A 12,399-nucleotide genomic window follows, 5' to 3' on the forward strand; every position below is an offset into this window, starting at 1 on the left:
GTCACAACAAAATCTGAACATAATAAACTTCACCAAACTGGTATTAATTGCAGGACTATATGTATATTTGTGTGTTGTTGTTTTTTTATTTCGTCCACCCCTTGTTCATCCAGAACAAGAGAAGAAAAGAGCCACTAACACTACTGTAACAATGTAAAATAAACAACAGTACCTTATTATTCCATTCACTCCACTGGATAAGCTGTGCAACTTCAGTTAATCTGTGAAGGAAGAGTGCTGCATGAAGCCCTTCGTCGTGACCACCCTGTTGGACAGATTAGCATACTTACAGTCAGCAGCAGTCAGGCGGTAATACAGACTGTCAGCTGCGGCCAGGGCACATCTCTCTTCTAATGCTGAAGGATTATCAGTGACTTATGGACAAACAGAGGTAAATGAAATCATAATTGCCTCTGCAGCTACATAATTCATCTGTAATTGTTATAGCTGCGATGACTATCGCTAATAGCGACAGCTGTTGGTAACATGGTGTATAGTGTCTGCAGGATGATGTCATTGTTGAAAAGAAGCTGACTTCAGACAACACATAGTGGAGTTATGGTTTTAATAATGAGAATAGTTGTAACTTTAAACAGGTCTCAAGAGGGGATAAAAAATACAGACATTTTTGGATATTTCTGCTTTATGTGAATACACTGGAAAGATAAATGACAAGTAATGAAGACAAAAGGAAGGATGAGTGTGTGGTGATGGAAGCCAGCTTCGCGTGAACTCGCGGTGTCACACATGCCATTCAATCAGGATGCTTGACTTGTGGTAACATTTTAAAGAACGTTTAATCTTCACTTAATAAAGCAGGATTAAATGCAGTAGCCACATTAGTCTATGTCTCTCCAGCTCGCAGGCTTCCTCCTCTCAACTCTCAAACACATGTGTTGTGAATTAGCCTGCTGGCAACAGCCGTAATCTGGAGTCTTCCTCCGATGGATGTGGCCCAGGCAGACTTTTATTCATCCCCCGCTGATAGATCTTAGTGGAGAGTCTGTGTCCAGTTATGCTGTAAAAACACTCAAAGTCCAAACCTGACCAGAGGTGATCAGAGAGAGAAAACGGGTCAGTAGCAATGATACCATCATGACATCAGTATACGAGTATTAGCACTGTTATTGTACATCAGTGCCTGAGGGAAAGAGAGCTGTCCAAATCAACTCTGACAGCCCTTCGTCTTTATGACGTACATTGAATCATTTCACTCGAGTTAAACTGCATCTTCTCACACACTCTAAATCTGATGCCCATTTTTCTAATCACTAGCTTGTTATCAACACTAGTGAAAGCTAGATTATTCCCTTGTTAGCTATCACAACTTTTGCCTGATCTAAATGTCAAAGCGCCTCATTAATAAGAGCTCCTTGAGGCATATGTTTTCAATTATACCATTAATCTGGAAGCCACTGAGGTGCATGATGGGGTGTCTTTGAAAATTCAGTGACAGCTTTATGACCACGTTGTGAGATGTGCAAATGAGTTGGTGAGCGACTGTTAGAGTAATGACAAGTATGTTCAAGCGCACATCCCCTTTGCAGCCTCCAGAAGATTATGGCCTCTCCTGACACCTGCTGCTGCTGATTCAGCGTTTTTGAAAGTGCTGCTTGCCATCTAAGTCCATCTAATTTGCACACAGAGAAGATAAATGGTGACTATAACCAGTCAAATGAGTAAAGAATTATACTGTATATTTAGGCGATGATCACTGGAAAGAAAAGGATCAGTAATCAAATGCAATTGTGATCTTGCAACAAGGATTATTTTGTCTCTCGCAAATTACTTGCTGTCCTTTGGGCCAATTAATGACGAATATGTCACCTTCTTTTGAAATGAAATTGTACGAGCCCCCTTGGCCCAATCACTGCATGTTTGAAAGTCTGAAAACAGTGGCAGCTGAAATGTTAAGGAATGCAAGGCCCTTTACCCCCCACTGATGCTGATGGGGGTAAAGGACCTTGCTCTAGGGGAAAAGAGCTAACAGATCAGACTGTGGTTGTACTGAGCAGGCGTGAATGTGTTTAGTTGTGTGGATGTGAGTGGGGTCCTCCTGAGAAAGACTGTATTGCTCTCAGCAAAACACATAAACATAGCTTTATTTATGTAAGCAAACTTTCAAAGTGAGATATGACATACTGTGCATCTTGCATATTTCAAGCATATCTGGCTTTTTAGTGTATTACAATCACACTTTACATACGTACATGTGCTCAGTAACAGAGTGGTATTTGAATCTATCCCAATTCAAAGAGAGAACCAAACATTAAATGAAAAAGTAGACCTCAAACAGCTCACGTGTCGAGACAGCAGAAGGTACATTACACAGTGTGCACGATCATGTCAGAATTGATGTCTCCCTCACTGGTTTCCTCGGTGGCTGTAACACAGAATATCCAGCCTGGCAATCACTGCAAGCAGAATGGTAATTTCATTTCTGAATCTTATGGCAAACCACAAAGCAGAAACTGTCTATGCTTGTCTGCAATTCTCCTGTTACATGATGGTTGCTTGATGTCTACATGGACATGTGGCAACACTTAGAGATCTTTTTCCACTGGTGCGAGATCTGTCATGTGTTTTTTTTTTTCTTTCCACTTCTATGGAGTTCAAGGCCCCCAGGTTTACCAAACATTATGGAAATGTAAACCTGTGTATTTTGAATATGCGTTGTTTACAAAGATGCAGTAATTGCAGCATGACTTTAGAGTCAAGCAGACATAGTGTCCCTGCAGGAACCCCAGACAGTTCAGTGATGGATGAAGTTATGTTATGTCTCTTGAAGTCACATCAATGAGATCTAAGCTTCCTCTCACAAGATGGCTGCTCCTCTACTGCCCTCTTCCATTTGATTTTCATTTACTCCTCTACTGTCCCCCCTCCCTAAAGTGTTTGGGTGCCATGGTTTATCCACTTTTTAATCCAAAAGTTGATTTCTTACTTTACGACTATCACAGCTGGCCAAAAGTGAGAAGAATCTGAAAGATAAACTATGTACGAACTCTTTTTTTGCCCTTTTTTCTTAGTGATATGCTCTGAAAATCCTGACTAAAAGCAGATCTGTGTCAAATCTCTTGCCGGCACTGTAGAAAAAGTTTATTGGCTCATGTGATCATTCTGTAACCTCCCAGCAGCTGTATTTGATGGCTCTTGCTTCTTACATTGTCCCACTTTTCTTGCCTTCTCTGCATTATTTATTGAAAAATAAGAGAAACACCCATTGCTCATACTGTAACAGCTGCAACAGTGAACTACCAGAAGAACGCTTAACTGTGAAAAAGCCCTCACAACTTCTTCCCCAATATTGTTTTTCATAAAAGCATCTCATGATAAAGTGTATCACCAAATGCCACTTAATGACTGGACTGAATATCCATTGTTCTTTCAGTAAAAATCACAGAACAATGCTTGATATTAGAGAAAGCAGACGCTGTGAGACATTGTAAGTTTAGATACACTGAAAGCAAGTTAATGCAAAGAGAACTATCTCACATTTGAAGTGTGTCTGCATGACTTGAGCGAGTTTTGACTGGCACTTTGAAGGACTCTCTTAATACACATAAACAGCAATAACATACATTATTAACTATGCTGCAAATATTATGGTGAACAAAAGTGATTCACAGCTGGAGCTGTTTATTTAAACTCAGTGTGGTGTTCTGCCTGCCAATATCATTATATTCAAATACACATTCATTTTAAAGCATTTGTTTGGTTAAAGTTGCCTGCATCCAGACTTTTGAATTCACCCACTCCACTCAGTCGAACTGACTGATTCTGTTGGTTTGGCATCATAATAAACTTAGAAACAGTGGTTTCTCGGTTCAAAAAGTGATCAATCCAATGAACACCATGGAGGGGGAGGGGGTTAACGATAAGCCAATCAGTACCATGGGTGGGGCAAATGCTGTTGTCAAGCTGTTGTCAAGTGTTGTCAGTGTACTGTTCAGCTGTAATATGAGAAAGTTTGTGACCCAGCTGCCATGTTGAAAACAGATGAGCCAAAACCACCCAACTTGCAGTACCTCGCCCATCACATCACTACCAGCCAGAGCGTTTAGTGATGATCAAATCGCATCCCCTTCCCCTACGGAAATCGGTTAGAGTGGAGGCAATGTCAGACCAAAGATGGAAACAGAGTGTAACGAGTTGACAATTCTGTCTGATATCAGGCAATGGTTAAAGTCCTACTGAAATCACATTTATTCATCACTCTTTGCAGTCAAAAATAATGTCAACATGTTTTTTTAAAATATATTGGTGATTGTTTTGTATTATTCGAATTACGAAAAAAGGTATTTTTGGAAATATCAGAAATGCTCCGTTTTGTCTCAGCTGGCTGGAGGAGCGTCTCTGTGTCTTGTTTGATTGACATTAGCTGACATGCTACCGGTGTTACCTTAGGAAAGTAAGGAAGTCATGGATAGACAGTGTATAGATTTTGAAAGCAATGACCAAACGAACATCTAACTTGAGCAAAGGGACATTTGCAGGTATGTTTACATGCTGTTTAATGTGCTGCACCTGAGCAGCTAATTAGTTATCTAGCATGCTAACTGACATTAGCTGTGCACTTTTCCCTGGTGAATGTTTTGTTTGGAGGCTTGTTCAACAAGCTAAGATGCAGGACAAGACATGTATTCATGTTTGTAAGTTAGATAAGAGACTTTAGCAGGAAAGCTAACGTGGGTTGTTGTTCAGGGTCTGTGGCTTTTGCGTTGTGTAGCCAGATGCTATCAGGCTCAGTGTGACCGTCTGCTCTGCCTATGATAGAACACCATGTTTTTGCTTCATGCTAGATTTGATTTGCTGTATCGAAATAAAGTCTAAATCTACGTAAGAGGATTACAAAACGGTATTTCATCAAATTAATGCAAACAGGGGGCACCATCATGAGACCAAAGAATTCAAAAATACACATTTCTCTTTCTGAGTTCACAGCACAAGCAATTTACAGAGCAGATACAGTATGTATGCTGTAGTAGACAGTAAAAAATCTCAGTTGGACTTCAAACTAATACCACGTCATCTAGGAGTTAGTAATTTTCCTGAGCTAACAGAATTTTAAATGACTAGTTTAACATTTTGGGAACTACGCTAGTTTAGTTTCTTGTTCACATTTTTTATATGGATTAAGCAAACCATAATGTGTTAATTGGTGAGCTTTAGAGGTGCTGGTAGGCAGATTTTGTTACCTTCAGTCAGAGCCAGGCTAGCTTCCCCTTCTTTCCAGTCTTTATACTAAGCTAATAGGCTGCAGGCTATAGTGTTATATTTAGCAAACAATTATGAGAAATGTATCAATCTTCTCATCTAACATTCAGGATGGATTCAATGGATAAGTATTTCCAAATTTCCACTCCTGGTATCAGCAGTGTATTGACTGTGTGGGAGATAAGTATCATAAAAACTGTAGTTTGTGTTTCCTCTAGTAAAAAGACAAAAGTACAAATACAGTTTAAATTTTAGGACATTGTTATATGCCAACAAAGATTGCTTTTGAAATTTATAGTAGCTTCAAGAAGCTTGCAGAATATTGATGTTGCTGTACATGATGATGTCTTCATATCTATATATTATGCATGTATAAACTGAATAAACTAAATTCAGCTTTGAAGTCATGCACTACTGTAGGTGCTGTAAAGCATGTGCATAATGATTTAACAGCCCAGCTATGAATGTGTGTGGAAGGCATCTCAGCTGTGGACATTATGAGTCACGATCCCAGACGGCCCTCAGATCCTTCCTCTACAGGTAGTGGGGCCCAGTAGTGGCAGAAATGGCTGTCTGGGAGTTCGACACCATGGAAAGTGTGGTTTTGTGGTTCATTTAAAAGGACAACAGTGCAAGGCCAACAAAAGACACCTTTAGTTTTACTGCTGCTTTGCTTACAGAACACTTATAAGAAGTCTGAGCATCTTTATCCTGGAAACCCTTCTTTGTTACTGTATGAACGTCTGATAGATTTTATTCATAGGTTTTGATTCATGACATGACATGATATTGTTATGTATTTATTGTTTTTAATCAATGAATCAGCCAATGTATTTTTCACATCATGGTCCACAGTAGTAAAATATAGCTCAAAAGATAGATATCACATATATTACAAATCACATACATGGCAAATATACAAAAGCGCCAACAATTTAATTTAATTTAATTAATTAAATTTAACTTAACAATTTTAATTTAATTTCTAAAGTTGTGCCAAACTATGCCCACAAAGTAACAAATTTTACACAATGTTGCACCACAATTGAAATTAAGTTGCTTTTTACAGCTGTGCGGTTTTCAATCAAATACATGAAGGAAAATGTTTATATAATTTCAGTCATGGTTGCAATCATAAAGTTAACACCAGACAACACAGAAATAACTCACTGCTTACAAGTTCTCATTTCTTTTTTTTATGAAACAATTTCCATCCATAAAACCAAGTTCCAGGAAACAAAAGCATTGTTTGGAGTCAATGAATCAGTGGAATATGAAGCTTTACAAGGCTGTGCACCATAACACAGAAAGCTGACCAAAGTGGAGTAAATGTTAATACACAATGATGACCCATGAAATGTATTCCTTTAAACATCCATGTGTTAAAGTATTTACATGTCATATAATATATGACAGGCATTTTGCTATGTTTACAAAGGAATTTTCAGTACAGTTAGAGTGCATATTAATCATCTTCCTAGTGCAAGCTGCATTTGTTTTTCACATAAAGCAAAGTACTGTATGTTATGAGACATATTCCCATGAGTCCTTAAACCCTGATATTAGGTCACCAGAGAAAGCTGTCACCTGCACTAATTGAAATCATCCTTTAGCTTTAACACAAACTATGACAGGTCTCATTAATCATCTTCTTCATGTTACTACTGTATTTATTTAGTCTTTTCATTTTAAAGATCGAGTTTAGAAGCCATATCCTGTTCATTTTTCCTGGAGCTCTAGGGATTTAGGCCAGTTTCTGTCTTTCCACAGTGCTGTCAGACTGTTGCTGATAGTTTACTATTGTACATTAAGTAGTAAATGGACCATAATTAGTATTTGTACAGCATTTAACATCAATAATAATCACTTAACACCACTATTGGACACTGTGCTGTACCGGAAACTGCGGTGTCTCCATCGTGAGCCTAGACCTGTTTCTACTTTGTGGCTGACAACAGCCATCAAGGACACACCATGTCATAGATAAGGCAATGAATGTATGAATTAATTAATTAATATTGTAAATGTTGAGTTTTCTGGTGCCAGTGTTTCAGAATCAAGCCTCCTCTAAAAAAGCACCAAGAATTAGCTAAGGAGAAAGGGAGAAATCCCAACACTGAAATGAGTAGGGGGCATATCCCCTAGTAAGAAAATAAATGAAAACAAGCATTGTTACTTGTTTCACTTTTGTCAGAAGTAAGTTCTGGGAAATGTAGGGAAGCACAAATTTTAAGTAAAAGCAGTGGAGACAGTGGAGTAAGAGGGTTAACCAAAAATATGACAATACTTAATCCCAAAGCTATTTCCCGTAAGGCAAACACAGTAACTGTTCCGGGAGTGTATTTTGACTTCGACATCTATTTCCCATTGAGCTCACAATAAAACATTTAGCACAGATTCAGCACAACAGATGCTAAGATAACCTTCAAAGACCACACTGTGTAAAACTCAATTAAGAAATCAAGACTAGACATTCCTCTAACCACAACTCAGGGCAAGGAAGCTGGTAGTGTTTGCCCTTGACTTAAACAGAAATTAGACCAGTCTGTGCTATTTTCAGCATTACAAGCTCCTTCCTAATGTTAAATTAAAGAGTGAGTCAGGATGTGCTATTTACGCGGGATAATGAGAAGCATTCCCCGACACTGTAGCTGACTGAGAGCCAGCAGACTACTAACCACACTCTGAACGTACACATGATGTCATGAAGGGACGGATACAATAATCAGCCTCTGATGCTTTAACACTGCTCCTGCAGCCTCTGAGCAGATGAAACATTTGGTCATTTAGGCTGTTCAAGCATGTAAACCACAATTACAATTACAGCACTCCTCCAAATTGCGATAACAGGAGATGGTATTAGAGTTTACTGCCTGTTACGTTTAGGCCATGTACACACTGAGGAGATAACTCTGATACCAGAGCTCATGACAGTGAGTGCAAACTCCTTATCTGTGTCACAAAATGCAAGCGCAATGAGGTGCCGACACTTCTGCAAAACCTATAATATCATGGTTGTCATGCTGTTGAGCCTGCTGTGTTTCATCCAAGTTTCTTTGTTATTACAGGACCTCAGATTTCCAAGTCTTTTGGAAATTCTTTTAGTTTTAGTAATGTAAGATGATGACTTCAAACTGTGTATGTAACAAGGTAAGAGTGTGAAAAGGTCAATGAAGAATTGGGCTCAGACCACCAACACAGCAAGGGGTGTTCTTTGTTGAGTTGGGTAACTTCTGTGGCCACCATAACCATTAAACCCTGAATACGAGCTACAACTGCCCTGAGGCTCACATATTGCTGAGTGGCACTTTTGTGGTTGTGGTTAATGGGCAGACAGTGTTTAGAGAGAAAAGAGGATTGGTCATGCTTCTCATTCACTGTGTTGGAGCCAGAACACCAGGGATTCCTCTGTCCTAGGTGTAATGGCTCTCATTGTTAACTACAGCCAAAATGGCCTGTAATTGCATTCGTGACAGATTTTCCTATTGTTTAAAAGTGCAGCCTGCCGAAATGACTTGAATAACTCAACACAAATGTAACCTAGGGCAAAAATTTACTAATTCTTCGAAAAATACAAGGCAGCCATGCACGTATTCCTAGTCACATAAAATAAAACAGTTCACTTAACGGACTCCTCTCCAGCTACAAATCATCTTACTCCTGTGTCGGTTTCCCATTATTATTGAGGTTATAAAGTAGTGGCAGTAATAATGTTTATGCTAAGTTGATAAGATGTTGAAGACCAATTTAATCCAGTTCCCACTCTCAAATTATAGGGACTAAGTAGATTTGATGGTTGGTTGATATTAATATCCATTTGTACTGTTCCTTAAGGATTTTTAAAAATAAAATCAAATTCTTATTCTGATAGTGTTTACGGCTGGCATTTTTTAGCAATAGCCATTCAATGTACTCGCATCCTGTAATTGCTTCTCTATGACATTGTTTTAACTGTTATTGGTGGAGTCCGCCTTTCCTGTTGTGGTTAAATTGCAGTACCGACACACATGGGATTCACAGAAAATAGCACATACCAGTACTGGACGTGATATGGAAAACAAAAGCCCCGTGATGGTGTAATTCAAGCATGAGTTCAGTATTATGGTGCTGGATGACATTGTTGACTTCTGCTGATCTTCTTAAGTCTTCTTTACTAAAATAATGGGATGCAAGATGCATGCAACAAATAAATATTTGCCTCACTCTTCCTCTGTTGCATTTCTGACAGAGTAGCTATTCAAGGTATGTTTGCTGCCCCAAGTGGTTGATATGTCATGTTGAAAGGAACTCTGTGACCTGAATTGTTAAAATGCACTTTTATATTATATAATAATAATTATATTTTAATTATATATAATATCATTTGCCATCACGACCAAGCTGGACCCATGAAAGAGAGAATATATAATTTATATAATTTGGGAAGAACACAGCACTGAGTGAACAGCTGAGCTCAGCAGGCGTTGAAATAACATGAACGAAAAGTATAGTCAGTGGGAATCAGTGACAATGTTAGCAAGCTAAACTAACTAGTTTCAACTTTCTGAATGGAAGCTAGTTAGCTAGTTAGCCAGCTTTCTAAGTATTGTATGTTTGTATTCCAAGTGGAATACAAACTTGCCAGCATGAAGGGTCCTTCCAAATGTTGAACACTGTAAAGGGACAGACGCCTTGTATCCCTAATGGAACATAACCATGAATATGTGTTCCTGTTAAAAAAGGGAAAAAAGATATCTTGTATCAACATTCATAGGCTATATATGACTATTAGGTGCTCCAAACCACGAAAGTTGACAGTGCATCTTCTAGCAAATGCTGAAAAATGTGCACAATAGCTGCATCATTTTAGTTTATATTTCCTTACTCAAAAAGTATTTTATATTCAAATTTCAGTTTGACTTTAAAGACATTTACAGTTTTGTGTTAATAAAGGTTTGTGGCTTCATATTACGTCCAAAATATTAGCTACAGCAAGATCGTTTAACCAATTCTAATCTCATGAACTCAGCCTGTCATGGACTCAGATAACCTATTGCCAAGTCTTTGTGTTGAGTGATATCAGAACGAACTTAAACAAGACTAATTGTATAAAAGGACCAATTATACAGGTGCTATCTGTTTCATTTAGGAAATATAATGCATGCAAGCAGTTGAGTTGAGCCTTGGATCTATTACTATCATGGAGGCGGTCCTTTTTTCCTGTTTCTTTTTCCTTTTCCTGTTTCCTGTGAAAGGTTATTGGAGTGCCAGATCTGCTCAGAGAGCAACCTCAATCCCCCGCCTGCGTCATCCCTCAAAAAGGAGTTTAGCGTAATTAGGAAAAAATTCTGGTTGTCTCTTGCTTCTGTGTGAAACCATTGAATGGTATTGGCTTGGAACAATGTGATCTTTCACCCTCTGTTCAATGTTGCTTCAACTAATTTGGGAAGGAGAATAGCAGAGCATTATGGTCTGAAACAAAAAAAAACATAATCCTGATTCCTGGCAGTGATTCTGGGAGTGTGGGTATTGTACCCCCATAGTTTATGGTGTAATGCTGGGGTGAGCCTTTTAATTTTCCATCAAAGACAAACCCCAAATGTCCAGGGCCATTGCATGCAACAGGAATTGGTTTCCATGTAAATACCCACAGGAAAGTTCACAGTCTCTCTTCTTTTGCATCACTGCTATGTTCCCAGACCTCTAAGTACAGCATTAATCATCTACTGCACGGGTCAAACAGTACATCGAACCCTTACCAATAAAATCTGTAACAGCATGAAGGCTACACAAAACCACACTTCTCTTTTGCCCCTACCTTCTACATGCTTCTTTTACCTGTGTGGTCGTATCTTTATTCTGTCAATTAAAGTATATGACTATTTATGCAACAAATGATCCAGTATCCTTTGGCATAATGTCTCTGACAAATATCATGTAATTAAACCCAAACTTAAATTAGCCCTAAACACAACTAAACCAAGCACGGGATATATAAAAATCTGTCTGCAATGTGTGTGATCCATATGAGAGTGATAGTTAAAGGAACCAAAAGAGCAGAATAAATAATGGCCATTCTCCCCATGGTTCATTTGGTACCATGCTTTACCGAAACCAGACCCAATATGATACAAGTTTCCCGGCCCGGTTTGACATCATGATGTAAGATCGAAGCCAAAGAAAAATTCACTCTTCTGCTATTTCTGGTTTCCCAAAAATGGTTTTGGAAAATGACACAAGTCTTAACAGTTTCCAGTGATTCATGATTTCTTCTGATGCATAATGTGATAGATGGTAATTACAAGGCATCTATAAATGAGCACTAAGGAGATGTTATAAGAGGGTGGAAAGAGGGGACAAATGCTATAAAAACGTGAGCTGCACAGCTGTGCTTTGTAAGGATATATGCAAATTTGGGCCAAGAAAAATCACAGTTTTCTGTAAGTAACAGAAAGACCTTCAAACTTCCTAACTTTATGATGAATTCCAGCAAGAACTCACAACCTAGAATAGTGTCAAAAGCTAATCAAGCGTCGGGCCATTTCAGAGTTTTGATATTAATGAGTTCTAACATTCAGGTTGATATGTAGGATTCAAAAATGAATACAGCATCATTATATCAACTGACAGATTGCCTAGCCTTTTTTCCTTCTACCTAAATAAAGAGCAAAAGAAAGAACTCCCTGCTCCCTGCTCTCTGGGACTTAAACTTTCATAGCAGATGGAAAATGTGAGTGGATGAAGAGCAAACAGTGGAAAAAGTTCCGGCTATGGTTTGAACATTTCTAATTGAAGCAGACAGTGCCTGACTGCACAGACAAGGATTTCATTTTCTGTACATACTTCACAGCAGGCATGGCAGACTTTCAGCCCATGAATAAATAAATCAATAACAACTTTAAGGTGTAAAACCTCTGCAGAGCGCCAAAGCAGACTTTTCACAGCCACCTCGTTTAATACAGAGCAGACATTACATTTGACAAAGCATCCTATTAAATGTAAAGAGAATAGGTTCCTAGAAGCACCATTAGTGCCACTTCTGTGGCCTGCATGATGGGTAATTAATTGGCTAAGTGACTGTTTTTCCTAGCTTGGACTTTCCTTTCTCTCAGGTGAACTTTTTTTAAAAAATATAATAAAGTAACAGTGCAAACAATACAAAATTGTGAGTATTAACTAAGGAGTGAGTGTGGAAGAAATCAG

General features: G+C 38.5%; 1 long non-coding RNA gene across 1 annotated transcript; it reads right to left on the minus strand.

The window, feature by feature from the left end:
• Window positions 1-567: 567 nt before the first annotated feature.
• LOC121881585 lies at window positions 568-5,389 on the minus strand. The gene is made up of 3 exons (XR_006091822.1): window positions 5,199-5,389; window positions 2,302-2,414; window positions 568-1,043 (listed from the first exon to the last, which is right to left on the minus strand). It is a non-coding gene; the product is annotated as an uncharacterized LOC121881585 (long non-coding RNA).
• Between the last annotated feature and the right edge of the window lie 7,010 nt (window positions 5,390-12,399).

This window comes from Thunnus maccoyii, chromosome 16 (genome assembly GCF_910596095.1).
Source record: "Thunnus maccoyii chromosome 16, fThuMac1.1, whole genome shotgun sequence".
NCBI classification, from domain to species: Eukaryota; Metazoa; Chordata; class Actinopteri; order Scombriformes; family Scombridae; genus Thunnus; species Thunnus maccoyii.